Source organism: Schistocerca cancellata, unplaced genomic scaffold (genome assembly GCF_023864275.1).
Source record: "Schistocerca cancellata isolate TAMUIC-IGC-003103 unplaced genomic scaffold, iqSchCanc2.1 HiC_scaffold_410, whole genome shotgun sequence".
NCBI classification, from domain to species: domain Eukaryota; kingdom Metazoa; phylum Arthropoda; class Insecta; order Orthoptera; family Acrididae; genus Schistocerca; species Schistocerca cancellata.
Window position 1 is genome coordinate 38,555 of NW_026046427.1, and position 24,972 is coordinate 63,526.

Here is a 24,972-nt window from a genome sequence, read left to right on the forward strand (position 1 = left end):
GCTATAGTGCTGCCGCGCCGATTGCTCGCTTGAGGTGCGTCAGCCTCAGGAATGTATAGCAGGATTCGCTGTGAGAAGAACCAAACATGCAGCACGCAAGAGACCCTACTTGGACGGTCGCGTGCTGTTACTGAACTCCAGCGTCGGCCTGGCCCTACAGGCCGCTGTGTTCAGGTGCCGCAAGGGCGATGTACTGTAACCTCAGGCAGTGCTGCTTTCCGTCGTTAAAAAAGCTGCGGCAGCAGTTTAATCTAGCAAGTCGGGAAAGCACGCGTAGCGACACAACAGATTCCTGAGAAAGCGCAAACTGTCTATCTCTAATATGTGAGACTTACCAAGTTTCCTGGGATGATGGATGCAACGAGCCTCGGTAGCGCAGTAGGTAGCGCGTAAGTCTCATAATCTTAAGGTCGTGAGTTCGATCCTCACCCGGGGCATTTAATTTGCTGTACATCACGGCTGAATTAACGGCGTTGCTATTGCTAGCGAACGAACTTAATTGTCGTTTGTTATCCACAAGAAATCCACGCCTCAGCGTCACAATGTTTACTTCCAATTATGGCAAGGTACAACTTTGATCATTCTCCTCCCCTGTTATGAGTGAAATATGATGCAAACAGCAATGAATAGACAGTTTCGAGCTGTGCGCCATGCCAGTCTGCACGCGCAAAAATGCTCGCAAACAGAGAACAACACTGAGTCCGGATTCAGCAGGAAATGCGAGAGGAGAGGGAGTAAATCTCACGTTTCTCGAGCAAGTCCGGTGTGGTCTAGTGGCTAGGATACCTGGCTTTCACCCAGGAGGCCCGGGTTCGATTCCCGGTACCGGAAGGTAAGTTTTTGCGCACACGACCCTGCATGTTTTGGCCTTCCAACCTTCGTTTGTCGCCCTCCTTCCGGAGCTTCAACCGAACGTAATCGGGGGAAGCAGGCACAGGATGCAATTACTGTCAGCACCGGGATAAAGGGAGAAGAGGCACTGGTCCGCTGTTGGGGTGCTACCAGCGTCAGTGGGAAGTCGGTGAAGTCGCCAGTTGCGCCAGAAGCCAGCAATTACCGTAGTACGCCTACACACGCGTTCCAGTTATTCACATTGCTTGCAGTCGCTCCATGCACAACAAGCGTGAGCCCGGATAGCTCAGTCGGTAGAGCATTAGGCTTTTAACCTAAGGGTCCAGGGTTCGAATCCCTGTTCGGGCGAAGATTTTAACGCTTCCGTAATGGCTCGTTTCGTAGCGCTGGTAGCCCTGCCGTAATCAGTGCACCGAGTTCGTTTCCTGTCAACATTCTGCGCAGACCGGTTGCATTTTTCACGATTCGAGGGAAGCTTTAGCTACGAGCAGTCGTGGCCGAGTGGTTAAGGCGTCTGACTAGAAATCAGATTCCCTCTGGGAGCGTAGGTTCGAGTCCCACCGACTGCGTCGGTTTTTTTATTTTTTGTTTCAGAAGAGAGAGCAGAAAATTTCGCAGTTTGCCTGTCGTTTTGGTACCTCGCTACACCTCACCTCTCACAGTCGTTTATAGCGCCTGTCCTTTTGATAAGGGCGAATTCCAAGCGTCAGCTTTCGCGTCAGCCGAGCAAAGTCGGGACAAGTCGGGACATACTACAGGATGGCCTGCGTGGAGCGACGACGGAAAGAAAACGTTAATTCAACAGCACGTGGCTCACATACTCATACGCATAGATTTGCGCCCGTTGCGGTGGCCGGGAATCGAACGCGGCTCAACTGCTCGGAAGGCAACTATGCTCACCATTACACCACCACCGCACAGCCGCTGCTCGCAACGCCGCGCTGTGTCGGCTTCCCGCCCGCCGGCAGTGACCCACGGTGATAGTAGCTGTAGGCGCTTTACGAGGTAGGAGGGTGCATTCGGGCAGCGCCTCCACGCACGCTGCGTCTTTGGGCAAGGCTCGTCGCCGCGGCCGCAACGTTACTCACACAATAGTGACGAGCGGTCGCTTTGAGGCAGTGTAGTGGGGGACTCCGCGTGTGTAGCACTTTTTTCGGTTGTATGCGACGTCGCTGGGTGGCAATCCCACTTTCCCTGCAGACAGCTGCTCGGGAATATGCTCGGGAAGCACGGACGTCATCGGACGTCCGCCCCCAACAAATGCAACTAACAAAATGAGAACAACAACTAAAAAAGTGGTAGGTTGTTCGCCTACCACGCGGGCGGCCCGGCTTCGATTCCCGGCCGATGCTTCGTTTTGCTGTTGTCGCTATAGTGCTGCCTCGCCGATTGCTCGCTTGAGGTGCGTCAGCCTCAGGAATGTATAGCAGGATTCGCTGTGAGAAGAACCAAACATGCAGCACGCAAGAGACCCTACTTGGACGGTCGCGTGCTGTTACTGAACTCCAGCGTCGGCCTGGCCCTACAGGCCGCTGTGTTCAGGTGCCGCAAGGGCGATGTACTGTAACCTCAGGCAGTGCTGCTTTCCGTCGTTAAAAAAGCTGCGGCAGCAGTTTAATCTAGCAAGTCGGGAAAGCACGCGTAGCGACACAACAGATTCCTGAGAAAGCGCAAACTGTCTATCTCTAATATGTGAGACTTACCAAGTTTCCTGGGATGATGGATGCAACGAGCCTCGGTAGCGCAGTAGGTAGCGCGTAAGTCTCATAATCTTAAGGTCGTGAGTTCGATCCTCACCCGGGGCATTTAATTTGCTGTACATCACGGCTGAATTAACGGCGTTGCTATTGCTAGCGAACGAACTTAATTGTCGTTTGTTATCCACAAGAAATCCACGCCTCAGCGTCACAATGTTTACTTCCAATTATGGCAAGGTACAACTTTGATCATTCTCCTCCCCTGTTATGAGTGAAATATGATGCAAACAGCAATGAATAGACAGTTTCGAGCTGTGCGCCATGCCAGTCTGCACGCGCAAAAATGCTCGCAAACAGAGAACAACACTGAGTCCGGATTCAGCAGGAAATGCGAGAGGAGAGGGAGTAAATCTCACGTTTCTCGAGCAAGTCCGGTGTGGTCTAGTGGCTAGGATACCTGGCTTTCACCCAGGAGGCCCGGGTTCGATTCCCGGTACCGGAAGGTAAGTTTTTGCGCACACGACCCTGCATGTTTTGGCCTTCCAACCTTCGTTTGTCGCCCTCCTTCCGGAGCTTCAACCGAACGTAATCGGGGGAAGCAGGCACAGGATGCACTTACTGTCAGCACCGGGATAAAGGGAGAAGAGGCACTGGTCCGCTGTTGGGGTGCTACCAGCGTCAGTGGGAAGTCGGTGAAGTCGCCAGTTGCGCCAGAAGCCAGCAATTACCGTAGTACGCCTACACACGCGTTCCAGTTATTCACATTGCTTGCAGTCGCTCCATGCACAACAAGCGTGAGCCCGGATAGCTCAGTCGGTAGAGCATTAGGCTTTTAACCTAAGGGTCCAGGGTTCGAATCCCTGTTCGGGCGAAGATTTTAACGCTTCCGTAATGGCTCGTTTCGTAGCGCTGGTAGCCCTGCCGTAATCAGTGCACCGAGTTCGTTTCCTGTCAACATTCTGCGCAGACCGGTTGCATTTTTCACGATTCGAGGGAAGCTTTAGCTACGAGCACTCGTGGCCGAGTGGTTAAGGCGTCTGACTAGAAATCAGATTCCCTCTGGGAGCGTAGGTTCGAGTCCCGCCGACTGCGTCGGTTTTTTTATTTTTTGTTTCAGAAGAGAGAGCAGAAAATTTCGCAGTTTGCCTGTCGTTTTGGTACCTCGCTACACCTCACCTCTCACAGTCGTTTATAGCGCCTGTCCTTTTGATAAGGGCGAATTCCAAGCGTCAGCTTTCGCGTCAGCCGAGCAAAGTCGGGACAAGTCGGGACATACTACAGGATGGCCTGCGTGGAGCGACGACGGAAAGAAAACGTTAATTCAACAGCACGTGGCTCACATACTCATACGCATAGATTTGCGCCCGTTGCGGTGGCCGGGAATCGAACGCGGCTCAACTGCTCGGAAGGCAACTATGCTCACCATTACACCACCACCGCACAGCCGCTGCTCGCAACGCCGCGCTGTGTCGGCTTCCCGCCCGCCGGCAGTGACCCACGGTGATAGTAGCTGTAGGCGCTTTACGAGGTAGGAGGGTGCATTCGGGCAGCGCCTCCACGCACGCTGCGTCTTTGGGCAAGGCTCGTCGCCGCGGCCGCAACGTTACTCACACAATAGTGACGAGCGGTCGCTTTGAGGCAGTGTAGTGGGGGACTCCGCGTGTGTAGCACTTTTTTCGGTTGTATGCGACGTCGCTGGGTGGCAATCCCACTTTCCCTGCAGACAGCTGCTCGGGAATATGCTCGGGAAGCACGGACGTCATCGGACGTCCGCCCCCAACAAATGCAACTAACAAAATGAGAACAACAACTAAAAAAGTGGTAGGTTGTTCGCCTACCACGCGGGCGGCCCGGCTTCGATTCCCGGCCGATGCATCGTTTTGCTGTTGTCGCTATAGTGCTGCCGCGCCGATTGCTCGCTTGAGGTGCGTCAGCCTCAGGAATGTATAGCAGGATTCGCTGTGAGAAGAACCAAACATGCAGCACGCAAGAGACCCTACTTGGACGGTCGCGTGCTGTTACTGAACTCCAGCGTCGGCCTGGCCCTACAGGCCGCTGTGTTCAGGTGCCGCAAGGGCGATGTACTGTAACCTCAGGCAGTGCTGCTTTCCGTCGTTAAAAAAGCTGCGGCAGCAGTTTAATCTAGCAAGTCGGGAAAGCACGCGTAGCGACACAACAGATTCCTGAGAAAGCGCAAACTGTCTATCTCTAATATGTGAGACTTACCAAGTTTCCTGGGATGATGGATGCAACGAGCCTCGGTAGCGCAGTAGGTAGCGCGTAAGTCTCATAATCTTAAGGTCGTGAGTTCGATCCTCACCCGGGGCATTTAATTTGCTGTACATCACGGCTGAATTAACGGCGTTGCTATTGCTAGCGAACGAACTTAATTGTCGTTTGTTATCCACAAGAAATCCACGCCTCAGCGTCACAATGTTTACTTCCAATTATGGCAAGGTACAACTTTGATCATTCTCCTCCCCTGTTATGAGTGAAATATGATGCAAACAGCAATGAATAGACAGTTTCGAGCTGTGCGCCATGCCAGTCTGCACGCGCAAAAATGCTCGCAAACAGAGAACAACACTGAGTCCGGATTCAGCAGGAAATGCGAGAGGAGAGGGAGTAAATCTCACGTTTCTCGAGCAAGTCCGGTGTGGTCTAGTGGCTAGGATACCTGGCTTTCACCCAGGAGGCCCGGGTTCGATTCCCGGTACCGGAAGGTAAGTTTTTGCGCACACGACCCTGCATGTTTTGGCCTTCCAACCTTCGTTTGTCGCCCTCCTTCCGGAGCTTCAACCGAACGTAATCGGGGGAAGCAGGCACAGGATGCACTTACTGTCAGCACCGGGATAAAGGGAGAAGAGGCACTGGTCCGCTGTTGGGGTGCTACCAGCGTCAGTGGGAAGTCGGTGAAGTCGCCAGTTGCGCCAGAAGCCAGCAATTACCGTAGTACGCCTACACACGCGTTCCAGTTATTCACATTGCTTGCAGTCGCTCCATGCACAACAAGCGTGAGCCCGGATAGCTCAGTCGGTAGAGCATTAGGCTTTTAACCTAAGGGTCCAGGGTTCGAATCCCTGTTCGGGCGAAGATTTTAACGCTTCCGTAATGGCTCGTTTCGTAGCGCTGGTAGCCCTGCCGTAATCAGTGCACCGAGTTCGTTTCCTGTCAACATTCTGCGCAGACCGGTTGCATTTTTCACGATTCGAGGGAAGCTTTAGCTACGAGCAGTCGTGGCCGAGTGGTTAAGGCGTCTGACTAGAAATCAGATTCCCTCTGGGAGCGTAGGTTCGAGTCCCGCCGACTGCGTCGGTTTTTTTATTTTTTGTTTCAGAAGAGAGAGCAGAAAATTTCGCAGTTTGCCTGTCGTTTTGGTACCTCGCTACACCTCACCTCTCACAGTCGTTTATAGCGCCTGTCCTTTTGATAAGGGCGAATTCCAAGCGTCAGCTTTCGCGTCAGCCGAGCAAAGTCGGGACAAGTCGGGACATACTACAGGATGGCCTGCGTGGAGCGACGACGGAAAGAAAACGTTAATTCAACAGCACGTGGCTCACATACTCATACGCATAGATTTGCGCCCGTTGCGGTGGCCGGGAATCGAACGCGGCTCAACTGCTCGGAAGGCAACTATGCTCACCATTACACCACCACCGCACAGCCGCTGCTCGCAACGCCGCGCTGTGTCGGCTTCCCGCCCGCCGGCAGTGACCCACGGTGATAGTAGCTGTAGGCGCTTTACGAGGTAGGAGGGTGCATTCGGGCAGCGCCTCCACGCACGCTGCGTCTTTGGGCAAGGCTCGTCGCCGCGGCCGCAACGTTACTCACACAATAGTGACGAGCGGTCGCTTTGAGGCAGTGTAGTGGGGGACTCCGCGTGTGTAGCACTTTTTTCGGTTGTATGCGACGTCGCTGGGTGGCAATCCCACTTTCCCTGCAGACAGCTGCTCGGGAATATGCTCGGGAAGCACGGACGTCATCGGACGTCCGCCCCCAACAAATGCAACTAACAAAATGAGAACAACAACTAAAAAAGTGGTAGGTTGTTCGCCTACCACGCGGGCGGCCCGGCTTCGATTCCCGGCCGATGCTTCGTTTTGCTGTTGTCGCTATAGTGCTGCCTCGCCGATTGCTCGCTTGAGGTGCGTCAGCCTCAGGAATGTATAGCAGGATTCGCTGTGAGAAGAACCAAACATGCAGCACGCAAGAGACCCTACTTGGACGGTCGCGTGCTGTTACTGAACTCCAGCGTCGGCCTGGCCCTACAGGCCGCTGTGTTCAGGTGCCGCAAGGGCGATGTACTGTAACCTCAGGCAGTGCTGCTTTCCGTCGTTAAAAAAGCTGCGGCAGCAGTTTAATCTAGCAAGTCGGGAAAGCACGCGTAGCGACACAACAGATTCCTGAGAAAGCGCAAACTGTCTATCTCTAATATGTGAGACTTACCAAGTTTCCTGGGATGATGGATGCAACGAGCCTCGGTAGCGCAGTAGGTAGCGCGTAAGTCTCATAATCTTAAGGTCGTGAGTTCGATCCTCACCCGGGGCATTTAATTTGCTGTACATCACGGCTGAATTAACGGCGTTGCTATTGCTAGCGAACGAACTTAATTGTCGTTTGTTATCCACAAGAAATCCACGCCTCAGCGTCACAATGTTTACTTCCAATTATGGCAAGGTACAACTTTGATCATTCTCCTCCCCTGTTATGAGTGAAATATGATGCAAACAGCAATGAATAGACAGTTTCGAGCTGTGCGCCATGCCAGTCTGCACGCGCAAAAATGCTCGCAAACAGAGAACAACACTGAGTCCGGATTCAGCAGGAAATGCGAGAGGAGAGGGAGTAAATCTCACGTTTCTCGAGCAAGTCCGGTGTGGTCTAGTGGCTAGGATACCTGGCTTTCACCCAGGAGGCCCGGGTTCGATTCCCGGTACCGGAAGGTAAGTTTTTGCGCACACGACCCTGCATGTTTTGGCCTTCCAACCTTCGTTTGTCGCCCTCCTTCCGGAGCTTCAACCGAACGTAATCGGGGGAAGCAGGCACAGGATGCACTTACTGTCAGCACCGGGATAAAGGGAGAAGAGGCACTGGTCCGCTGTTGGGGTGCTACCAGCGTCAGTGGGAAGTCGGTGAAGTCGCCAGTTGCGCCAGAAGCCAGCAATTACCGTAGTACGCCTACACACGCGTTCCAGTTATTCACATTGCTTGCAGTCGCTCCATGCACAACAAGCGTGAGCCCGGATAGCTCAGTCGGTAGAGCATTAGGCTTTTAACCTAAGGGTCCAGGGTTCGAATCCCTGTTCGGGCGAAGATTTTAACGCTTCCGTAATGGCTCGTTTCGTAGCGCTGGTAGCCCTGCCGTAATCAGTGCACCGAGTTCGTTTCCTGTCAACATTCTGCGCAGACCGGTTGCATTTTTCACGATTCGAGGGAAGCTTTAGCTACGAGCAGTCGTGGCCGAGTGGTTAAGGCGTCTGACTAGAAATCAGATTCCCTCTGGGAGCGTAGGTTCGAGTCCCGCCGACTGCGTCGGTTTTTTTATTTTTTGTTTCAGAAGAGAGAGCAGAAAATTTCGCAGTTTGCCTGTCGTTTTGGTACCTCGCTACACCTCACCTCTCACAGTCGTTTATAGCGCCTGTCCTTTTGATAAGGGCGAATTCCAAGCGTCAGCTTTCGCGTCAGCCGAGCAAAGTCGGGACAAGTCGGGACATACTACAGGATGGCCTGCGTGGAGCGACGACGGAAAGAAAACGTTAATTCAACAGCACGTGGCTCACATACTCATACGCATAGATTTGCGCCCGTTGCGGTGGCCGGGAATCGAACGCGGCTCAACTGCTCGGAAGGCAACTATGCTCACCATTACACCACCACCGCACAGCCGCTGCTCGCAACGCCGCGCTGTGTCGGCTTCCCGCCCGCCGGCAGTGGCCCACGGTGATAGTAGCTGTAGGCGCTTTACGAGGTAGGAGGGTGCATTCGGGCAGCGCCTCCACGCACGCTGCGTCTTTGGGCAAGGCTCGTCGCCGCGGCCGCAACGTTACTCACACAATAGTGACGAGCGGTCGCTTTGAGGCAGTGTAGTGGGGGACTCCGCGTGTGTAGCACTTTTTTCGGTTGTATGCGACGTCGCTGGGTGGCAATCCCACTTTCCCTGCAGACAGCTGCTCGGGAATATGCTCGGGAAGCACGGACGTCATCGGACGTCCGCCCCCAACAAATGCAACTAACAAAATGAGAACAACAACTAAAAAAGTGGTAGGTTGTTCGCCTACCACGCGGGCGGCCCGGCTTCGATTCCCGGCCGATGCATCGTTTTGCTGTTGTCGCTATAGTGCTGCCGCGCCGATTGCTCGCTTGAGGTGCGTCAGCCTCAGGAATGTATAGCAGGATTCGCTGTGAGAAGAACCAAACATGCAGCACGCAAGAGACCCTACTTGGACGGTCGCGTGCTGTTACTGAACTCCAGCGTCGGCCTGGCCCTACAGGCCGCTGTGTTCAGGTGCCGCAAGGGCGATGTACTGTAACCTCAGGCAGTGCTGCTTTCCGTCGTTAAAAAAGCTGCGGCAGCAGTTTAATCTAGCAAGTCGGGAAAGCACGCGTAGCGACACAACAGATTCCTGAGAAAGCGCAAACTGTCTATCTCTAATATGTGAGACTTACCAAGTTTCCTGGGATGATGGATGCAACGAGCCTCGGTAGCGCAGTAGGTAGCGCGTAAGTCTCATAATCTTAAGGTCGTGAGTTCGATCCTCACCCGGGGCATTTAATTTGCTGTACATCACGGCTGAATTAACGGCGTTGCTATTGCTAGCGAACGAACTTAATTGTCGTTTGTTATCCACAAGAAATCCACGCCTCAGCGTCACAATGTTTACTTCCAATTATGGCAAGGTACAACTTTGATCATTCTCCTCCCCTGTTATGAGTGAAATATGATGCAAACAGCAATGAATAGACAGTTTCGAGCTGTGCGCCATGCCAGTCTGCACGCGCAAAAATGCTCGCAAACAGAGAACAACACTGAGTCCGGATTCAGCAGGAAATGCGAGAGGAGAGGGAGTAAATCTCACGTTTCTCGAGCAAGTCCGGTGTGGTCTAGTGGCTAGGATACCTGGCTTTCACCCAGGAGGCCCGGGTTCGATTCCCGGTACCGGAAGGTAAGTTTTTGCGCACACGACCCTGCATGTTTTGGCCTTCCAACCTTCGTTTGTCGCCCTCCTTCCGGAGCTTCAACCGAACGTAATCGGGGGAAGCAGGCACAGGATGCACTTACTGTCAGCACCGGGATAAAGGGAGAAGAGGCACTGGTCCGCTGTTGGGGTGCTACCAGCGTCAGTGGGAAGTCGGTGAAGTCGCCAGTTGCGCCAGAAGCCAGCAATTACCGTAGTACGCCTACACACGCGTTCCAGTTATTCACATTGCTTGCAGTCGCTCCATGCACAACAAGCGTGAGCCCGGATAGCTCAGTCGGTAGAGCATTAGGCTTTTAACCTAAGGGTCCAGGGTTCGAATCCCTGTTCGGGCGAAGATTTTAACGCTTCCGTAATGGCTCGTTTCGTAGCGCTGGTAGCCCTGCCGTAATCAGTGCACCGAGTTCGTTTCCTGTCAACATTCTGCGCAGACCGGTTGCATTTTTCACGATTCGAGGGAAGCTTTAGCTACGAGCAGTCGTGGCCGAGTGGTTAAGGCGTCTGACTAGAAATCAGATTCCCTCTGGGAGCGTAGGTTCGAGTCCCGCCGACTGCGTCGGTTTTTTTATTTTTTGTTTCAGAAGAGAGAGCAGAAAATTTCGCAGTTTGCCTGTCGTTTTGGTACCTCGCTACACCTCACCTCTCACAGTCGTTTATAGCGCCTGTCCTTTTGATAAGGGCGAATTCCAAGCGTCAGCTTTCGCGTCAGCCGAGCAAAGTCGGGACAAGTCGGGACATACTACAGGATGGCCTGCGTGGAGCGACGACGGAAAGAAAACGTTAATTCAACAGCACGTGGCTCACATACTCATACGCATAGATTTGCGCCCGTTGCGGTGGCCGGGAATCGAACGCGGCTCAACTGCTCGGAAGGCAACTATGCTCACCATTACACCACCACCGCACAGCCGCTGCTCGCAACGCCGCGCTGTGTCGGCTTCCCGCCCGCCGGCAGTGGCCCACGGTGATAGTAGCTGTAGGCGCTTTACGAGGTAGGAGGGTGCATTCGGGCAGCGCCTCCACGCACGCTGCGTCTTTGGGCAAGGCTCGTCGCCGCGGCCGCAACGTTACTCACACAATAGTGACGAGCGGTCGCTTTGAGGCAGTGTAGTGGGGGACTCCGCGTGTGTAGCACTTTTTTCGGTTGTATGCGACGTCGCTGGGTGGCAATCCCACTTTCCCTGCAGACAGCTGCTCGGGAATATGCTCGGGAAGCACGGACGTCATCGGACGTCCGCCCCCAACAAATGCAACTAACAAAATGAGAACAACAACTAAAAAAGTGGTAGGTTGTTCGCCTACCACGCGGGCGGCCCGGCTTCGATTCCCGGCCGATGCATCGTTTTGCTGTTGTCGCTATAGTGCTGCCGCGCCGATTGCTCGCTTGAGGTGCGTCAGCCTCAGGAATGTATAGCAGGATTCGCTGTGAGAAGAACCAAACATGCAGCACGCAAGAGACCCTACTTGGACGGTCGCGTGCTGTTACTGAACTCCAGCGTCGGCCTGGCCCTACAGGCCGCTGTGTTCAGGTGCCGCAAGGGCGATGTACTGTAACCTCAGGCAGTGCTGCTTTCCGTCGTTAAAAAAGCTGCGGCAGCAGTTTAATCTAGCAAGTCGGGAAAGCACGCGTAGCGACACAACAGATTCCTGAGAAAGCGCAAACTGTCTATCTCTAATATGTGAGACTTACCAAGTTTCCTGGGATGATGGATGCAACGAGCCTCGGTAGCGCAGTAGGTAGCGCGTAAGTCTCATAATCTTAAGGTCGTGAGTTCGATCCTCACCCGGGGCATTTAATTTGCTGTACATCACGGCTGAATTAACGGCGTTGCTATTGCTAGCGAACGAACTTAATTGTCGTTTGTTATCCACAAGAAATCCACGCCTCAGCGTCACAATGTTTACTTCCAATTATGGCAAGGTACAACTTTGATCATTCTCCTCCCCTGTTATGAGTGAAATATGATGCAAACAGCAATGAATAGACAGTTTCGAGCTGTGCGCCATGCCAGTCTGCACGCGCAAAAATGCTCGCAAACAGAGAACAACACTGAGTCCGGATTCAGCAGGAAATGCGAGAGGAGAGGGAGTAAATCTCACGTTTCTCGAGCAAGTCCGGTGTGGTCTAGTGGCTAGGATACCTGGCTTTCACCCAGGAGGCCCGGGTTCGATTCCCGGTACCGGAAGGTAAGTTTTTGCGCACACGACCCTGCATGTTTTGGCCTTCCAACCTTCGTTTGTCGCCCTCCTTCCGGAGCTTCAACCGAACGTAATCGGGGGAAGCAGGCACAGGATGCACTTACTGTCAGCACCGGGATAAAGGGAGAAGAGGCACTGGTCCGCTGTTGGGGTGCTACCAGCGTCAGTGGGAAGTCGGTGAAGTCGCCAGTTGCGCCAGAAGCCAGCAATTACCGTAGTACGCCTACACACGCGTTCCAGTTATTCACATTGCTTGCAGTCGCTCCATGCACAACAAGCGTGAGCCCGGATAGCTCAGTCGGTAGAGCATTAGGCTTTTAACCTAAGGGTCCAGGGTTCGAATCCCTGTTCGGGCGAAGATTTTAACGCTTCCGTAATGGCTCGTTTCGTAGCGCTGGTAGCCCTGCCGTAATCAGTGCACCGAGTTCGTTTCCTGTCAACATTCTGCGCAGACCGGTTGCATTTTTCACGATTCGAGGGAAGCTTTAGCTACGAGCAGTCGTGGCCGAGTGGTTAAGGCGTCTGACTAGAAATCAGATTCCCTCTGGGAGCGTAGGTTCGAGTCCCGCCGACTGCGTCGGTTTTTTTATTTTTTGTTTCAGAAGAGAGAGCAGAAAATTTCGCAGTTTGCCTGTCGTTTTGGTACCTCGCTACACCTCACCTCTCACAGTCGTTTATAGCGCCTGTCCTTTTGATAAGGGCGAATTCCAAGCGTCAGCTTTCGCGTCAGCCGAGCAAAGTCGGGACAAGTCGGGACATACTACAGGATGGCCTGCGTGGAGCGACGACGGAAAGAAAACGTTAATTCAACAGCACGTGGCTCACATACTCATACGCATAGATTTGCGCCCGTTGCGGTGGCCGGGAATCGAACGCGGCTCAACTGCTCGGAAGGCAACTATGCTCACCATTACACCACCACCGCACAGCCGCTGCTCGCAACGCCGCGCTGTGTCGGCTTCCCGCCCGCCGGCAGTGACCCACGGTGATAGTAGCTGTAGGCGCTTTACGAGGTAGGAGGGTGCATTCGGGCAGCGCCTCCACGCACGCTGCGTCTTTGGGCAAGGCTCGTCGCCGCGGCCGCAACGTTACTCACACAATAGTGACGAGCGGTCGCTTTGAGGCAGTGTAGTGGGGGACTCCGCGTGTGTAGCACTTTTTTCGGTTGTATGCGACGTCGCTGGGTGGCAATCCCACTTTCCCTGCAGACAGCTGCTCGGGAATATGCTCGGGAAGCACGGACGTCATCGGACGTCCGCCCCCAACAAATGCAACTAACAAAATGAGAACAACAACTAAAAAAGTGGTAGGTTGTTCGCCTACCACGCGGGCGGCCCGGCTTCGATTCCCGGCCGATGCATCGTTTTGCTGTTGTCGCTATAGTGCTGCCTCGCCGATTGCTCGCTTGAGGTGCGTCAGCCTCAGGAATGTATAGCAGGATTCGCTGTGAGAAGAACCAAACATGCAGCACGCAAGAGACCCTACTTGGACGGTCGCGTGCTGTTACTGAACTCCAGCGTCGGCCTGGCCCTACAGGCCGCTGTGTTCAGGTGCCGCAAGGGCGATGTACTGTAACCTCAGGCAGTGCTGCTTTCCGTCGTTAAAAAAGCTGCGGCAGCAGTTTAATCTAGCAAGTCGGGAAAGCACGCGTAGCGACACAACAGATTCCTGAGAAAGCGCAAACTGTCTATCTCTAATATGTGAGACTTCCCAAGTTTCCTGGGATGATGGATGCAACGAGCCTCGGTAGCGCAGTAGGTAGCGCGTAAGTCTCATAATCTTAAGGTCGTGAGTTCGATCCTCACCCGGGGCATTTAATTTGCTGTACATCACGGCTGAATTAACGGCGTTGCTATTGCTAGCGAACGAACTTAATTGTCGTTTGTTATCCACAAGAAATCCACGCCTCAGCGTCACAATGTTTACTTCCAATTATGGCAAGGTACAACTTTGATCATTCTCCTCCCCTGTTATGAGTGAAATATGATGCAAACAGCAATGAATAGACAGTTTCGAGCTGTGCGCCATGCCAGTCTGCACGCGCAAAAATGCTCGCAAACAGAGAACAACACTGAGTCCGGATTCAGCAGGAAATGCGAGAGGAGAGGGAGTAAATCTCACGTTTCTCGAGCAAGTCCGGTGTGGTCTAGTGGCTAGGATACCTGGCTTTCACCCAGGAGGCCCGGGTTCGATTCCCGGTACCGGAAGGTAAGTTTTTGCGCACACGACCCTGCATGTTTTGGCCTTCCAACCTTCGTTTGTCGCCCTCCTTCCGGAGCTTCAACCGAACGTAATCGGGGGAAGCAGGCACAGGATGCACTTACTGTCAGCACCGGGATAAAGGGAGAAGAGGCACTGGTCCGCTGTTGGGGTGCTACCAGCGTCAGTGGGAAGTCGGTGAAGTCGCCAGTTGCGCCAGAAGCCAGCAATTACCGTAGTACGCCTACACACGCGTTCCAGTTATTCACATTGCTTGCAGTCGCTCCATGCACAACAAGCGTGAGCCCGGATAGCTCAGTCGGTAGAGCATTAGGCTTTTAACCTAAGGGTCCAGGGTTCGAATCCCTGTTCGGGCGAAGATTTTAACGCTTCCGTAATGGCTCGTTTCGTAGCGCTGGTAGCCCTGCCGTAATCAGTGCACCGAGTTCGTTTCCTGTCAACATTCTGCGCAGACCGGTTGCATTTTTCACGATTCGAGGGAAGCTTTAGCTACGAGCAGTCGTGGCCGAGTGGTTAAGGCGTCTGACTAGAAATCAGATTCCCTCTGGGAGCGTAGGTTCGAGTCCCGCCGACTGCGTCGGTTTTTTTATTTTTTGTTTCAGAAGAGAGAGCAGAAAATTTCGCAGTTTGCCTGTCGTTTTGGTACCTCGCTACACCTCACCTCTCACAGTCGTTTATAGCGCCTGTCCTTTTGATAAGGGCGAATTCCAAGCGTCAGCTTTCGCGTCAGCCGAGCAAAGTCGGGACAAGTCGGGACATACTACAGGATGGCCTGCGTGGAGCGACGACGGAAAGAAAACGTTAATTCAACAGCACGTGGCTCACATACTCATACGCATAGATTTGCGCCCGTTGCGGTGGCCGGGAATCGAACGCGGCTCAACTGCTCGGAAGGCAACTATGCTCACCATTACACCACCACCGCACAGCCGCTGCTCGCAACGCCGCGCTGTGTCGGCTTCCCGCCCGCCGGCAGTGACCCACGGTGATAGTAGCTGTAGGCGCTTTACGAGGTAGGAGGGTGCATTCGGGCAGCGCCTCCACGCACGCTGCGTCTTTGGGCAAGGCTCGTCGCCGCGGCCGCAACGTTACTCACACAATAGTGACGAGCGGTCGCTTTGAGGCAGTGTAGTGGGGGACTCCGCGTGTGTAGCACTTTTTTCGGTTGTATGCGACGTCGCTGGGTGGCAATCCCACTTTCCCTGCAGACAGCTGCTCGGGAATATGCTCGGGAAGCACGGACGTCATCGGACGTCCGCCCCCAACAAATGCAACTAACAAAATGAGAACAACAACTAAAAAAGTGGTAGGTTGTTCGCCTACCACGCGGGCGGCCCGGCTTCGATTCCCGGCCGATGCATCGTTTTGCTGTTGTCGCTATAGTGCTGCCGCGCCGATTGCTCGCTTGAGGTGCGTCAGCCTCAGGAATGTATAGCAGGATTCGCTGTGAGAAGAACCAAACATGCAGCACGCAAGAGACCCTACTTGGACGGTCGCGTGCTGTTACTGAACTCCAGCGTCGGCCTGGCCCTACAGGCCGCTGTGTTCAGGTGCCGCAAGGGCGATGTACTGTAACCTCAGGCAGTGCTGCTTTCCGTCGTTAAAAAAGCTGCGGCAGCAGTTTAATCTAGCAAGTCGGGAAAGCACGCGTAGCGACACAACAGATTCCTGAGAAAGCGCAAACTGTCTATCTCTAATATGTGAGACTTACCAAGTTTCCTGGGATGATGGATGCAACGAGCCTCGGTAGCGCAGTAGGTAGCGCGTAAGTCTCATAATCTTAAGGTCGTGAGTTCGATCCTCACCCGGGGCATTTAATTTGCTGTACATCACGGCTGAATTAACGGCGTTGCTATTGCTAGCGAACGAACTTAATTGTCGTTTGTTATCCACAAGAAATCCACGCCTCAGCGTCACAATGTTTACTTCCAATTATGGCAAGGTACAACTTTGATCATTCTCCTCCCCTGTTATGAGTGAAATATGATGCAAACAGCAATGAATAGACAGTTTCGAGCTGTGCGCCATGCCAGTCTGCACGCGCAAAAATGCTCGCAAACAGAGAACAACACTGAGTCCGGATTCAGCAGGAAATGCGAGAGGAGAGGGAGTAAATCTCACGTTTCTCGAGCAAGTCCGGTGTGGTCTAGTGGCTAGGATACCTGGCTTTCACCCAGGAGGCCCGGGTTCGATTCCCGGTACCGGAAGGTAAGTTTTTGCGCACACGACCCTGCATGTTTTGGCCTTCCAACCTTCGTTTGTCGCCCTCCTTCCGGAGCTTCAACCGAACGTAATCGGGGGAAGCAGGCACAGGATGCACTTACTGTCAGCACCGGGATAAAGGGAGAAGAGGCACTGGTCCGCTGTTGGGGTGCTACCAGCGTCAGTGGGAAGTCGGTGAAGTCGCCAGTTGCGCCAGAAGCCAGCAATTACCGTAGTACGCCTACACACGCGTTCCAGTTATTCACATTGCTTGCAGTCGCTCCATGCACAACAAGCGTGAGCCCGGATAGCTCAGTCGGTAGAGCATTAGGCTTTTAACCTAAGGGTCCAGGGTTCGAATCCCTGTTCGGGCGAAGATTTTAACGCTTCCGTAATGGCTCGTTTCGTAGCGCTGGTAGCCCTGCCGTAATCAGTGCACCGAGTTCGTTTCCTGTCAACATTCTGCGCAGACCGGTTGCATTTTTCACGATTCGAGGGAAGCTTTAGCTACGAGCAGTCGTGGCCGAGTGGTTAAGGCGTCTGACTAGAAATCAGATTCCCTCTGGGAGCGTAGGTTCGAGTCCCGCCGACTGCGTCGGTTTTTTTATTTTTTGTTTCAGAAGAGAGAGCAGAAAATTTCGCAGTTTGCCTGTCGTTTTGGTACCTCGCTACACCTCACCTCTCACAGTCGTTTATAGCGCCTGTCCTTTTGATAAGGGCGAATTCCAAGCGTCAGCTTTCGCGTCAGCCGAGCAAAGTCGGGACAAGTCGGGACATACTACAGGATGGCCTGCGTGGAGCGACGACGGAAAGAAAACGTTAATTCAACAGCACGTGGCTCACATACTCATACGCATAGATTTGCGCCCGTTGCGGTGGCCGGGAATCGAACGCGGCTCAACTGCTCGGAAGGCAACTATGCTCACCATTACACCACCACCGCACAGCCGCTGCTCGCAACGCCGCGCTGTGTCGGCTTCCCGCCCGCCGGCAGTGACCCACGGTGATAGTAGCTGTAGGCGCTTTACGAGGTAGGAGGGTGCATTCGGGCAGCGCCTCCACGCACGCTGCGTCTTTGGGCAAGGCTCGTCGCCGCGGCCGCAACGTTACTCACACAATAGTGACGAGCGGTCGCTTTGAGGCAGTGTAGTGGGGGACTCCGCGTGTGTAGCACTTTTTTCGGTTGTATGCGACGTCGCTGGGTGGCAATCCCACTTTCCCTGCAGACAGCTGCTCGGGAATATGCTCGGGAAGCACGGACGTCATCGGACGTCCGCCCCCAACAAATGCAACTAACAAAATGAGAACAACAACTAAAAAAGTGGTAGGTTGTTCGCCTACCACGCGGGCGGCCCGGCTTCGATTCCCGGCCGATGCATCGTTTTGCTGTTGTCGCTATAGTGCTGCCGCGCCGATTGCTCGCTTGAGGTGCGTCAGCCTCAGGAATGTATAGCAGGATTCGCTGTGAGAAGAACCAAACATGCAGCACGCAAGAGACCCTACTTGGACGGTCGCGTGCTGTTACTGAACTCCAGCGTCGGCCTGGCCCTACAGGCCGCTGTGTTCAGGTGCCGCAAGGGCGATGTACTGTAACCTCAGGCAGTGCTGCTTTCCGTCGTTAAAAAAGCTGCGGCAGCAGTTTAATCTAGCAAGTCGGGAAAGCACGCGTAGCGACACAACAGATTCCTGAGAAAGCGCAAACTGTCTATCTCTAATATGTGAGACTTCCCAAGTTTCCTGGGATGATGGATGCAACGAGCCTCGGTAGCGCAGTAGGTAGCGCGTAAGTCTCATAATCTTAAGGTCGTGAGTTCGATCCTCACCCGGGGCATTTAATTTGCTGTACATCACGGCTGAATTAACGGCGTTGCTATTGCTAGCGAACGAACTTAATTGTCGTTTGTTATCCACAAGAAATCCACGCCTCAGCGTCACAATGTTTACTTCCAATTATGGCAAGGTACAACTTTGATCATTCTCCTCCCCTGTTATGAGTGAAATATGATGCAAACAGCAATGAATAGACAGTTTCGAGCTGTGCGCCATGCCAGTCTGCACGCGCAAAAATGCTCGCAAACAGAGAACAACACTGAGTCCGGATTCAGCAGGAAATGCGAGAGGAGAGGGAGTAAATCTCACGTTTCTCGAGCAAGTCCGGTGTGGTCTAGTGGCTAGGATACCTGGCTTTCACCCAGGAGGCCCGGGTTCGATTCCCGGTACCGGAAGGTAAGTTTTTGCGCACACGACCCTGCATGTTTTGGCCTTCCAACCTTCGTTTGTCGCCCTCCTTCCGGAGCTTCAACCGAACGTAATCGGGGGAAGCAGGCACAGGATGCACTTACTGTCAGCACCGGGATAAAGGGAGAAGAGGCACTGGTCCGCTGTTGGGGTGCTACCAGCGTCAGTGGGAAGTCGGTGAAGTCGCCAGTTGCGCCAGAAGCCAGCAATTACCGTAGTACGCCTACACACGCGTTCCAGTTATTCACATTGCTTGCAGTCGCTCCATGCACAACAAGCGTGAGCCCGGATAGCTCAGTCGGTAGAGCATTAGGCTTTTAACCTAAGGGTCCAGGGTTCGAATCCCTGTTCGGGCGAAGATTTTAACGCTTCCGTAATGGCTCGTTTCGTAGCGCTGGTAGCCCTGCCGTAATCAGTGCACCGAGTTCGTTTCCTGTCAACATTCTGCGCAGACCGGTTGCATTTTTCACGATTCGAGGGAAGCTTTAGCTACGAGCAGTCGTGGCCGAGTGGTTAAGGCGTCTGACTAGAAATCAGATTCCCTCTGGGAGCGTAGGTTCGAGTCCCGCCGACTGCGTCGGTTTTTTTATTTTTTGTTTCAGAAGAGAGAGCAGAAAATTTCGCAGTTTGCCTGTCGTTTTGGTACCTCGCTACACCTCACCTCTCACAGTCGTTTATAGCGCCTGTCCTTTTGATAAGGGCGAATTCCAAGCGTCAGCTTTCGCGTCAGCCGAGCAAAGTCGGGACAAGTCGGGACATACTACAGGATGGCCTGCGTGGAGCGACGACGGAAAGAAAACGTTAATTCAACAGCACGTGGCTCACATACTCATACGCATAGATTTGCGCCCGTTGCGGTGGCCGGGAATCGAACGCGGCTCAACTGCTCGGAAGGCAACTATGCTCACCATTACACCACCACCGCACAGCCGCTGCTCGCAACGCCGCGCTGTGTCGGCTTCCCGCCCGCCGGCAGTGACCCACGGTGATAGTAGCTGTAGGCGCTTTACGAGGTAGGAGGGTGCATTCGGGCAGCGCCTCCACGCACGCTGCGTCTTTGGGCAAGGCTCGTCGCCGCGGCCGCAACGTTACTCACACAATAGTGACGAGCGGTCGCTTTGAGGCAGTGTAGTGGGGGACTCCGCGTGTGTAGCACTTTTTTCGGTTGTATGCGACGTCGCTGGGTGGCAATCCCACTTTCCCTGCAGACAGCTGCTCGGGAATATGCTCGGGAAGCACGGACGTCATCGGACGTCCGCCCCCAACAAATGCAACTAACAAAATGAGAACAACAACTAAAAAAGTGGTAGGTTGTTCGCCTACCACGCGGGCGGCCCGGCTTCGATTCCCGGCCGATGCATCGTTTTGCTGTTGTCGCTATAGTGCTGCCGCGCCGATTGCTCGCTTGAGGTGCGTCAGCCTCAGGAATGTATAGCAGGATTCGCTGTGAGAAGAACCAAACATGCAGCACGCAAGAGACCCTACTTGGACGGTCGCGTGCTGTTACTGAACTCCAGCGTCGGCCTGGCCCTACAGGCCGCTGTGTTCAGGTGCCGCAAGGGCGATGTACTGTAACCTCAGGCAGTGCTGCTTTCCGTCGTTAAAAAAGCTGCGGCAGCAGTTTAATCTAGCAAGTCGGGAAAGCACGCGTAGCGACACAACAGATTCCTGAGAAAGCGCAAACTGTCTATCTCTAATATGTGAGACTTACCAAGTTTCCTGGGATGATGGATGCAACGAGCCTCGGTAGCGCAGTAGGTAGCGCGTAAGTCTCATAATCTTAAGGTCGTGAGTTCGATCCTCACCCGGGGCATTTAATTTGCTGTACATCACGGCTGAATTAACGGCGTTGCTATTGCTAGCGAACGAACTTAATTGTCGTTTGTTATCCACAAGAAATCCACGCCTCAGCGTCACAATGTTTACTTCCAATTATGGCAAGGTACAACTTTGATCATTCTCCTCCCCTGTTATGAGTGAAATATGATGCAAACAGCAATGAATAGACAGTTTCGAGCTGTGCGCCATGCCAGTCTGCACGCGCAAAAATGCTCGCAAACAGAGAACAACACTGAGTCCGGATTCAGCAGGAAATGCGAGAGGAGAGGGAGTAAATCTCACGTTTCTCGAGCAAGTCCGGTGTGGTCTAGTGGCTAGGATACCTGGCTTTCACCCAGGAGGCCCGGGTTCGATTCCCGGTACCGGAAGGTAAGTTTTTGCGCACACGACCCTGCATGTTTTGGCCTTCCAACCTTCGTTTGTCGCCCTCCTTCCGGAGCTTCAACCGAACGTAATCGGGGGAAGCAGGCACAGGATGCACTTACTGTCAGCACCGGGATAAAGGGAGAAGAGGCACTGGTCCGCTGTTGGGGTGCTACCAGCGTCAGTGGGAAGTCGGTGAAGTCGCCAGTTGCGCCAGAAGCCAGCAATTACCGTAGTACGCCTACACACGCGTTCCAGTTATTCACATTGCTTGCAGTCGCTCCATGCACAACAAGCGTGAGCCCGGATAGCTCAGTCGGTAGAGCATTAGGCTTTTAACCTAAGGGTCCAGGGTTCGAATCCCTGTTCGGGCGAAGATTTTAACGCTTCCGTAATGGCTCGTTTCGTAGCGCTGGTAGCCCTGCCGTAATCAGTGCACCGAGTTCGTTTCCTGTCAACATTCTGCGCAGACCGGTTGCATTTTTCACGATTCGAGGGAAGCTTTAGCTACGAGCAGTCGTGGCCGAGTGGTTAAGGCGTCTGACTAGAAATCAGATTCCCTCTGGGAGCGTAGGTTCGAGTCCCGCCGACTGCGTCGGTTTTTTTATTTTTTGTTTCAGAAGAGAGAGCAGAAAATTTCGCAGTTTGCCTGTCGTTTTGGTACCTCGCTACACCTCACCTCTCACAGTCGTTTATAGCGCCTGTCCTTTTGATAAGGGCGAATTCCAAGCGTCAGCTTTCGCGTCAGCCGAGCAAAGTCGGGACAAGTCGGGACATACTACAGGATGGCCTGCGTGGAGCGACGACGGAAAGAAAACGTTAATTCAACAGCACGTGGCTCACATACTCATACGCATAGATTTGCGCCCGTTGCGGTGGCCGGGAATCGAACGCGGCTCAACTGCTCGGAAGGCAACTATGCTCACCATTACACCACCACCGCACAGCCGCTGCTCGCAACGCCGCGCTGTGTCGGCTTCCCGCCCGCCGGCAGTGACCCACGGTGATAGTAGCTGTAGGCGCTTTACGAGGTAGGAGGGTGCATTCGGGCAGCGCCTCCACGCACGCTGCGTCTTTGGGCAAGGCTCGTCGCCGCGGCCGCAACGTTACTCACACAATAGTGACGAGCGGTCGCTTTGAGGCAGTGTAGTGGGGGACTCCGCGTGTGTAGCACTTTTTTCGGTTGTATGCGACGTCGCTGGGTGGCAATCCCACTTTCCCTGCAGACAGCTGCTCGGGAATATGCTCGGGAAGCACGGACGTCATCGGACGTCCGCCCCCAACAAATGCAACTAACAAAATGAGAACAACAACTAAAAAAGTGGTAGGTTGTTCGCCTACCACGCGGGCGGCCCGGCTTCGATTCCCGGCCGATGCATCGTTTTGCTGTTGTCGCTATAGTGCTGCCGCGCCGATTGCTCGCTTGAGGTGCGTCAGCCTCAGGAATGTATAGCAGGATTCGCTGTGAGAAGAACCAAACATGCAGCACGCAAGAGACCCTACTTGGACGGTCGCGTGCTGTTACTGAACTCCAGCGTCGGCCTGGCCCTACAGGCCGCTGTGTTCAGGTGCCGCAAGGGCGATGTACTGTAACCTCAGGCAGTGCTGCTTTCCGTCGTTAAAAAAGCTGCGGCAGCAGTTTAATCTAGCAAGTCGGGAAAGCACGCGTAGCGACACAACAGATTCCTGAGAAAGCGCAAACTGTCTATCTCTAATATGTGAGACTTACCAAGTTTCCTGGGATGATGGATGCAACGAGCCTCGGTAGCGCAGTAGGTAGCGCGTAAGTCTCATAATCTTAAGGTCGTGAGTTCGATCCTCACCCGGGGCATTTAATTTGCTGTACATCACGGCTGAATTACCGGCGTTGCTATTGCTAGCGAACGAACTTAATTGTCGTTTGTTATCCACAAGGAGTCCACGCCTCAGCGTCACAATGTTTACTTCCAATTATGGCAAGGTACAACTTTGATCATTCTGCTCCCCTGTTATGAGTGAAATATGATGCAAACAGCAATGAATAGACAGTTTCGAGCTGTGCGCCATGCCAGTCTGCACGCGCAAAAATGCTCGCAAACAGAGAACAACACTGAGTCCGGATTCAGCAGGAAATGCGAGAGGAGAGGGAGTAAATCTCACGTTTCTCGAGCCAGTCCGGTGTGGTCTAGTGGCTAGGATACCTGGCTTTCACCCAGGAGGCCCGGGTTCGATTCCCGGTACCGGAAGGGAAGTTTTTGCGCACACGACCCTCCATGTTTTGGCCTTCCAACCTTCGTTTGTCGCCCTCCTTCCGGAGCTTCAACCGAACGTAATCGGGGGAAGCAGGCACAGGATGCAATTACTGTCAGCACCGGGATAAAGGGAGAAGAGGCACTGGTCCGCTGTTGGGGTGCTACCAGCGTCAGTGGGAAGTCGGTGAAGTCGCCAGTTGCGCCAGAAGCCAGCAATTACCGTAGTACGGCTACACACGCGTTGCAGTTATTCACATTGCTTGCAGTCGCTCCATGCACAACATGCGTGAGCCCGGATAGCTCAGTCGGTAGAGCATTAGGCTTTTAACCTAAGGGTCCAGGGTTCGAATCCCTGTTCGGGCGAAGATTTTAACGCTTCCGTAATGGCTCGTCTCGTAGCGCTGGCAGCCCTGCCGTAATCAGTGCACCGAGTTCGTTTCCTGTCAACATTCTGCGCAGACCGGTTGCATTTTCCACGATTCGAGGGAAGCTTTAGCTACGAGCAGTCGTGGCCGAGTGGTTAAGGCGTCTGACTAGAAATCAGATTCCCTCTGGGAGCGTAGGTTCGAGTCCTACCGACTGCGTCGGTTTTTTTATTTTTTGTTTCAGATGAGAGAGCAGAAAATTTCGCAGTTTGCCTGTCGTTTTGGTACCTCGCTACACCTCACCTCTCACAGTCGTTTATAGCGCCTGTCCTTTTGATAAGGGCGAATTCCAAGCGTCAGCTTTCGCGTCAGCCGAGCAAAGTCGGGACAAGTCGGGACATACTACAGGATGGCCTGCGTGGAGCGACGACGGAAAGAAAACGTTAATTCAACAGCACGTGGCTCACATACTCATACGCATAGATTTGCGCCCGTTGGGGTGGCCAGGAATCGAACGCGGCTCAACTGCTCGGAAGGCAACTATGCTCACCATTACACCACCACCGCACAGCCGCTGCTCGCAACGCCGCGCTGTGTCGGCTTCCCGCCCGCCGGCAGTGGCCCACGGTGATAGTAGCTGTAGGCGCTTTACGAGGTAGGAGGGTGCATTCGGGCAGCGCCTCCACGCACGCTGCGTCTTTGGGCAAGGCTCGTCGCCGCGGTCGCAACGTTACTCACACAATAGTGACGAGCGGTCGCTTTGAGGCAGTGTAGTGGGGGACTCCGCGTGTGTAGCACTTTTCTCGGTTGTATGCGACGTCGCTGGGTGGCAATCCCACTTTCCCTGCAGACAGCTGCTCGGGAAGCACGGACGTCATCGGACGTCCGCCCCCAACAAATGCAACTAACAAAATGAGAACAACAACTAAAAAAGTGGTAGGTTGTTCGCCTACCACGCGGGCGGCCCGGCTTCGATTCCCGGCCGATGCATCGTTTTGCTGTTGTCGCTATAGTGCTGCCGCGCCGATTGCTCGCTTGAGGTGCGTCAGCCTCAGGAATGTATAGCAGGATTCGCTGTGAGAAGAACCAAACATGCAGCACGCAAGAGACCCTACTTGGACGGTCGCGTGCTGTTACTGAACTCCAGCGTCGGCCTGGCCCTACAGGCCGCTGTGTTCAGGTGCCGCAAGGGCGATGTACTGTAACCTCAGGCAGTGCTGCTTTCCGTCGTTAAAAAAGCTGCGGCAGCAGTTTAATCTAGCAAGTCGGGAAAGCACGCGTAGCGACACAACAGATTCCTGAGAAAGCGCAAACTGTCTATCTCTAATATGTGAGACTTACCAAGTTTCCTGGGATGATGGTTGCAACGAGCCTCGGTAGCGCAGTAGGTAGCGCGTAAGTCTCATAATCTTAAGGTCGTGAGTTCGATCCTCACCCGGGGCATTTAATTTGCTGTACATCACGGCTGAATTACCGGCGTTGCTATTGCTAGCGAACGAACTTAATTGTCGTTTGTTATCCACAAGGAGTCCACGCCTCAGCGTCACAATGTTTACTTCCAATTATGGCA

General features: G+C 53.7%; 55 non-coding genes across 55 annotated transcripts; 45 read left to right on the forward strand and 10 right to left on the reverse strand.

The window, feature by feature from the left end:
- The first annotated feature begins 364 nt into the window (after positions 1 to 364).
- Trnam-cau (transfer RNA methionine (anticodon CAU)) lies at positions 365 to 437 on the forward strand. The gene has a single exon. It is a non-coding gene; the product is annotated as a tRNA-Met (tRNA).
- A 322-nt stretch (positions 438 to 759) lies between these two features.
- Trnae-uuc (transfer RNA glutamic acid (anticodon UUC)) lies at positions 760 to 831 on the forward strand. Its single transcript has one exon. It is a non-coding gene; the product is annotated as a tRNA-Glu (tRNA).
- Positions 832 to 1,127: 296 nt separating this feature from the next.
- Trnak-uuu (transfer RNA lysine (anticodon UUU)) lies at positions 1,128 to 1,200 on the forward strand. The gene has a single exon. It is a non-coding gene; the product is annotated as a tRNA-Lys (tRNA).
- Positions 1,201 to 1,339: 139 nt separating this feature from the next.
- On the forward strand, positions 1,340 to 1,421 carry Trnas-aga (transfer RNA serine (anticodon AGA)). Its single transcript has one exon. It is a non-coding gene; the product is annotated as a tRNA-Ser (tRNA).
- Positions 1,422 to 1,697: 276 nt separating this feature from the next.
- On the reverse strand, positions 1,698 to 1,769 carry Trnag-ucc (transfer RNA glycine (anticodon UCC)). Its single transcript has one exon. It is a non-coding gene; the product is annotated as a tRNA-Gly (tRNA).
- Positions 1,770 to 2,584: 815 nt separating this feature from the next.
- Positions 2,585 to 2,657, forward strand: Trnam-cau (transfer RNA methionine (anticodon CAU)). Its single transcript has one exon. It is a non-coding gene; the product is annotated as a tRNA-Met (tRNA).
- Positions 2,658 to 2,979: 322 nt separating this feature from the next.
- Trnae-uuc (transfer RNA glutamic acid (anticodon UUC)) lies at positions 2,980 to 3,051 on the forward strand. The gene has a single exon. It is a non-coding gene; the product is annotated as a tRNA-Glu (tRNA).
- Positions 3,052 to 3,347: 296 nt separating this feature from the next.
- Trnak-uuu (transfer RNA lysine (anticodon UUU)) lies at positions 3,348 to 3,420 on the forward strand. Its single transcript has one exon. It is a non-coding gene; the product is annotated as a tRNA-Lys (tRNA).
- A 139-nt stretch (positions 3,421 to 3,559) lies between these two features.
- Positions 3,560 to 3,641, forward strand: Trnas-aga (transfer RNA serine (anticodon AGA)). The gene has a single exon. It is a non-coding gene; the product is annotated as a tRNA-Ser (tRNA).
- Positions 3,642 to 3,917: 276 nt separating this feature from the next.
- On the reverse strand, positions 3,918 to 3,989 carry Trnag-ucc (transfer RNA glycine (anticodon UCC)). The gene has a single exon. It is a non-coding gene; the product is annotated as a tRNA-Gly (tRNA).
- An 815-nt stretch (positions 3,990 to 4,804) lies between these two features.
- On the forward strand, positions 4,805 to 4,877 carry Trnam-cau (transfer RNA methionine (anticodon CAU)). Its single transcript has one exon. It is a non-coding gene; the product is annotated as a tRNA-Met (tRNA).
- Positions 4,878 to 5,199: 322 nt separating this feature from the next.
- Trnae-uuc (transfer RNA glutamic acid (anticodon UUC)) lies at positions 5,200 to 5,271 on the forward strand. Its single transcript has one exon. It is a non-coding gene; the product is annotated as a tRNA-Glu (tRNA).
- A 296-nt stretch (positions 5,272 to 5,567) lies between these two features.
- On the forward strand, positions 5,568 to 5,640 carry Trnak-uuu (transfer RNA lysine (anticodon UUU)). Its single transcript has one exon. It is a non-coding gene; the product is annotated as a tRNA-Lys (tRNA).
- A 139-nt stretch (positions 5,641 to 5,779) lies between these two features.
- Trnas-aga (transfer RNA serine (anticodon AGA)) lies at positions 5,780 to 5,861 on the forward strand. Its single transcript has one exon. It is a non-coding gene; the product is annotated as a tRNA-Ser (tRNA).
- A 276-nt stretch (positions 5,862 to 6,137) lies between these two features.
- Trnag-ucc (transfer RNA glycine (anticodon UCC)) lies at positions 6,138 to 6,209 on the reverse strand. The gene has a single exon. It is a non-coding gene; the product is annotated as a tRNA-Gly (tRNA).
- An 815-nt stretch (positions 6,210 to 7,024) lies between these two features.
- On the forward strand, positions 7,025 to 7,097 carry Trnam-cau (transfer RNA methionine (anticodon CAU)). Its single transcript has one exon. It is a non-coding gene; the product is annotated as a tRNA-Met (tRNA).
- Positions 7,098 to 7,419: 322 nt separating this feature from the next.
- On the forward strand, positions 7,420 to 7,491 carry Trnae-uuc (transfer RNA glutamic acid (anticodon UUC)). The gene has a single exon. It is a non-coding gene; the product is annotated as a tRNA-Glu (tRNA).
- A 296-nt stretch (positions 7,492 to 7,787) lies between these two features.
- Trnak-uuu (transfer RNA lysine (anticodon UUU)) lies at positions 7,788 to 7,860 on the forward strand. The gene has a single exon. It is a non-coding gene; the product is annotated as a tRNA-Lys (tRNA).
- Positions 7,861 to 7,999: 139 nt separating this feature from the next.
- Positions 8,000 to 8,081, forward strand: Trnas-aga (transfer RNA serine (anticodon AGA)). The gene has a single exon. It is a non-coding gene; the product is annotated as a tRNA-Ser (tRNA).
- Positions 8,082 to 8,357: 276 nt separating this feature from the next.
- On the reverse strand, positions 8,358 to 8,429 carry Trnag-ucc (transfer RNA glycine (anticodon UCC)). The gene has a single exon. It is a non-coding gene; the product is annotated as a tRNA-Gly (tRNA).
- Positions 8,430 to 9,244: 815 nt separating this feature from the next.
- Positions 9,245 to 9,317, forward strand: Trnam-cau (transfer RNA methionine (anticodon CAU)). Its single transcript has one exon. It is a non-coding gene; the product is annotated as a tRNA-Met (tRNA).
- A 322-nt stretch (positions 9,318 to 9,639) lies between these two features.
- Trnae-uuc (transfer RNA glutamic acid (anticodon UUC)) lies at positions 9,640 to 9,711 on the forward strand. Its single transcript has one exon. It is a non-coding gene; the product is annotated as a tRNA-Glu (tRNA).
- A 296-nt stretch (positions 9,712 to 10,007) lies between these two features.
- On the forward strand, positions 10,008 to 10,080 carry Trnak-uuu (transfer RNA lysine (anticodon UUU)). The gene has a single exon. It is a non-coding gene; the product is annotated as a tRNA-Lys (tRNA).
- A 139-nt stretch (positions 10,081 to 10,219) lies between these two features.
- Trnas-aga (transfer RNA serine (anticodon AGA)) lies at positions 10,220 to 10,301 on the forward strand. The gene has a single exon. It is a non-coding gene; the product is annotated as a tRNA-Ser (tRNA).
- A 276-nt stretch (positions 10,302 to 10,577) lies between these two features.
- Trnag-ucc (transfer RNA glycine (anticodon UCC)) lies at positions 10,578 to 10,649 on the reverse strand. The gene has a single exon. It is a non-coding gene; the product is annotated as a tRNA-Gly (tRNA).
- Positions 10,650 to 11,464: 815 nt separating this feature from the next.
- Positions 11,465 to 11,537, forward strand: Trnam-cau (transfer RNA methionine (anticodon CAU)). Its single transcript has one exon. It is a non-coding gene; the product is annotated as a tRNA-Met (tRNA).
- A 322-nt stretch (positions 11,538 to 11,859) lies between these two features.
- On the forward strand, positions 11,860 to 11,931 carry Trnae-uuc (transfer RNA glutamic acid (anticodon UUC)). The gene has a single exon. It is a non-coding gene; the product is annotated as a tRNA-Glu (tRNA).
- Positions 11,932 to 12,227: 296 nt separating this feature from the next.
- Positions 12,228 to 12,300, forward strand: Trnak-uuu (transfer RNA lysine (anticodon UUU)). The gene has a single exon. It is a non-coding gene; the product is annotated as a tRNA-Lys (tRNA).
- Positions 12,301 to 12,439: 139 nt separating this feature from the next.
- On the forward strand, positions 12,440 to 12,521 carry Trnas-aga (transfer RNA serine (anticodon AGA)). Its single transcript has one exon. It is a non-coding gene; the product is annotated as a tRNA-Ser (tRNA).
- Positions 12,522 to 12,797: 276 nt separating this feature from the next.
- On the reverse strand, positions 12,798 to 12,869 carry Trnag-ucc (transfer RNA glycine (anticodon UCC)). Its single transcript has one exon. It is a non-coding gene; the product is annotated as a tRNA-Gly (tRNA).
- An 815-nt stretch (positions 12,870 to 13,684) lies between these two features.
- Trnam-cau (transfer RNA methionine (anticodon CAU)) lies at positions 13,685 to 13,757 on the forward strand. Its single transcript has one exon. It is a non-coding gene; the product is annotated as a tRNA-Met (tRNA).
- A 322-nt stretch (positions 13,758 to 14,079) lies between these two features.
- Positions 14,080 to 14,151, forward strand: Trnae-uuc (transfer RNA glutamic acid (anticodon UUC)). The gene has a single exon. It is a non-coding gene; the product is annotated as a tRNA-Glu (tRNA).
- Positions 14,152 to 14,447: 296 nt separating this feature from the next.
- Trnak-uuu (transfer RNA lysine (anticodon UUU)) lies at positions 14,448 to 14,520 on the forward strand. Its single transcript has one exon. It is a non-coding gene; the product is annotated as a tRNA-Lys (tRNA).
- Positions 14,521 to 14,659: 139 nt separating this feature from the next.
- Positions 14,660 to 14,741, forward strand: Trnas-aga (transfer RNA serine (anticodon AGA)). Its single transcript has one exon. It is a non-coding gene; the product is annotated as a tRNA-Ser (tRNA).
- Positions 14,742 to 15,017: 276 nt separating this feature from the next.
- Trnag-ucc (transfer RNA glycine (anticodon UCC)) lies at positions 15,018 to 15,089 on the reverse strand. The gene has a single exon. It is a non-coding gene; the product is annotated as a tRNA-Gly (tRNA).
- An 815-nt stretch (positions 15,090 to 15,904) lies between these two features.
- Positions 15,905 to 15,977, forward strand: Trnam-cau (transfer RNA methionine (anticodon CAU)). Its single transcript has one exon. It is a non-coding gene; the product is annotated as a tRNA-Met (tRNA).
- Positions 15,978 to 16,299: 322 nt separating this feature from the next.
- Trnae-uuc (transfer RNA glutamic acid (anticodon UUC)) lies at positions 16,300 to 16,371 on the forward strand. Its single transcript has one exon. It is a non-coding gene; the product is annotated as a tRNA-Glu (tRNA).
- Positions 16,372 to 16,667: 296 nt separating this feature from the next.
- Positions 16,668 to 16,740, forward strand: Trnak-uuu (transfer RNA lysine (anticodon UUU)). Its single transcript has one exon. It is a non-coding gene; the product is annotated as a tRNA-Lys (tRNA).
- A 139-nt stretch (positions 16,741 to 16,879) lies between these two features.
- Trnas-aga (transfer RNA serine (anticodon AGA)) lies at positions 16,880 to 16,961 on the forward strand. The gene has a single exon. It is a non-coding gene; the product is annotated as a tRNA-Ser (tRNA).
- A 276-nt stretch (positions 16,962 to 17,237) lies between these two features.
- On the reverse strand, positions 17,238 to 17,309 carry Trnag-ucc (transfer RNA glycine (anticodon UCC)). Its single transcript has one exon. It is a non-coding gene; the product is annotated as a tRNA-Gly (tRNA).
- An 815-nt stretch (positions 17,310 to 18,124) lies between these two features.
- Positions 18,125 to 18,197, forward strand: Trnam-cau (transfer RNA methionine (anticodon CAU)). Its single transcript has one exon. It is a non-coding gene; the product is annotated as a tRNA-Met (tRNA).
- Positions 18,198 to 18,519: 322 nt separating this feature from the next.
- On the forward strand, positions 18,520 to 18,591 carry Trnae-uuc (transfer RNA glutamic acid (anticodon UUC)). Its single transcript has one exon. It is a non-coding gene; the product is annotated as a tRNA-Glu (tRNA).
- Positions 18,592 to 18,887: 296 nt separating this feature from the next.
- Trnak-uuu (transfer RNA lysine (anticodon UUU)) lies at positions 18,888 to 18,960 on the forward strand. Its single transcript has one exon. It is a non-coding gene; the product is annotated as a tRNA-Lys (tRNA).
- Positions 18,961 to 19,099: 139 nt separating this feature from the next.
- Positions 19,100 to 19,181, forward strand: Trnas-aga (transfer RNA serine (anticodon AGA)). Its single transcript has one exon. It is a non-coding gene; the product is annotated as a tRNA-Ser (tRNA).
- Positions 19,182 to 19,457: 276 nt separating this feature from the next.
- Trnag-ucc (transfer RNA glycine (anticodon UCC)) lies at positions 19,458 to 19,529 on the reverse strand. Its single transcript has one exon. It is a non-coding gene; the product is annotated as a tRNA-Gly (tRNA).
- Positions 19,530 to 20,344: 815 nt separating this feature from the next.
- On the forward strand, positions 20,345 to 20,417 carry Trnam-cau (transfer RNA methionine (anticodon CAU)). Its single transcript has one exon. It is a non-coding gene; the product is annotated as a tRNA-Met (tRNA).
- A 322-nt stretch (positions 20,418 to 20,739) lies between these two features.
- Trnae-uuc (transfer RNA glutamic acid (anticodon UUC)) lies at positions 20,740 to 20,811 on the forward strand. Its single transcript has one exon. It is a non-coding gene; the product is annotated as a tRNA-Glu (tRNA).
- Positions 20,812 to 21,107: 296 nt separating this feature from the next.
- Positions 21,108 to 21,180, forward strand: Trnak-uuu (transfer RNA lysine (anticodon UUU)). Its single transcript has one exon. It is a non-coding gene; the product is annotated as a tRNA-Lys (tRNA).
- Positions 21,181 to 21,319: 139 nt separating this feature from the next.
- Positions 21,320 to 21,401, forward strand: Trnas-aga (transfer RNA serine (anticodon AGA)). Its single transcript has one exon. It is a non-coding gene; the product is annotated as a tRNA-Ser (tRNA).
- A 276-nt stretch (positions 21,402 to 21,677) lies between these two features.
- Trnag-ucc (transfer RNA glycine (anticodon UCC)) lies at positions 21,678 to 21,749 on the reverse strand. Its single transcript has one exon. It is a non-coding gene; the product is annotated as a tRNA-Gly (tRNA).
- An 815-nt stretch (positions 21,750 to 22,564) lies between these two features.
- On the forward strand, positions 22,565 to 22,637 carry Trnam-cau (transfer RNA methionine (anticodon CAU)). The gene has a single exon. It is a non-coding gene; the product is annotated as a tRNA-Met (tRNA).
- A 322-nt stretch (positions 22,638 to 22,959) lies between these two features.
- Positions 22,960 to 23,031, forward strand: Trnae-uuc (transfer RNA glutamic acid (anticodon UUC)). Its single transcript has one exon. It is a non-coding gene; the product is annotated as a tRNA-Glu (tRNA).
- A 296-nt stretch (positions 23,032 to 23,327) lies between these two features.
- Positions 23,328 to 23,400, forward strand: Trnak-uuu (transfer RNA lysine (anticodon UUU)). Its single transcript has one exon. It is a non-coding gene; the product is annotated as a tRNA-Lys (tRNA).
- A 139-nt stretch (positions 23,401 to 23,539) lies between these two features.
- Trnas-aga (transfer RNA serine (anticodon AGA)) lies at positions 23,540 to 23,621 on the forward strand. The gene has a single exon. It is a non-coding gene; the product is annotated as a tRNA-Ser (tRNA).
- Positions 23,622 to 24,772: 1,151 nt separating this feature from the next.
- Trnam-cau (transfer RNA methionine (anticodon CAU)) lies at positions 24,773 to 24,845 on the forward strand. Its single transcript has one exon. It is a non-coding gene; the product is annotated as a tRNA-Met (tRNA).
- The last annotated feature ends 127 nt before the right edge of the window (positions 24,846 to 24,972 follow it).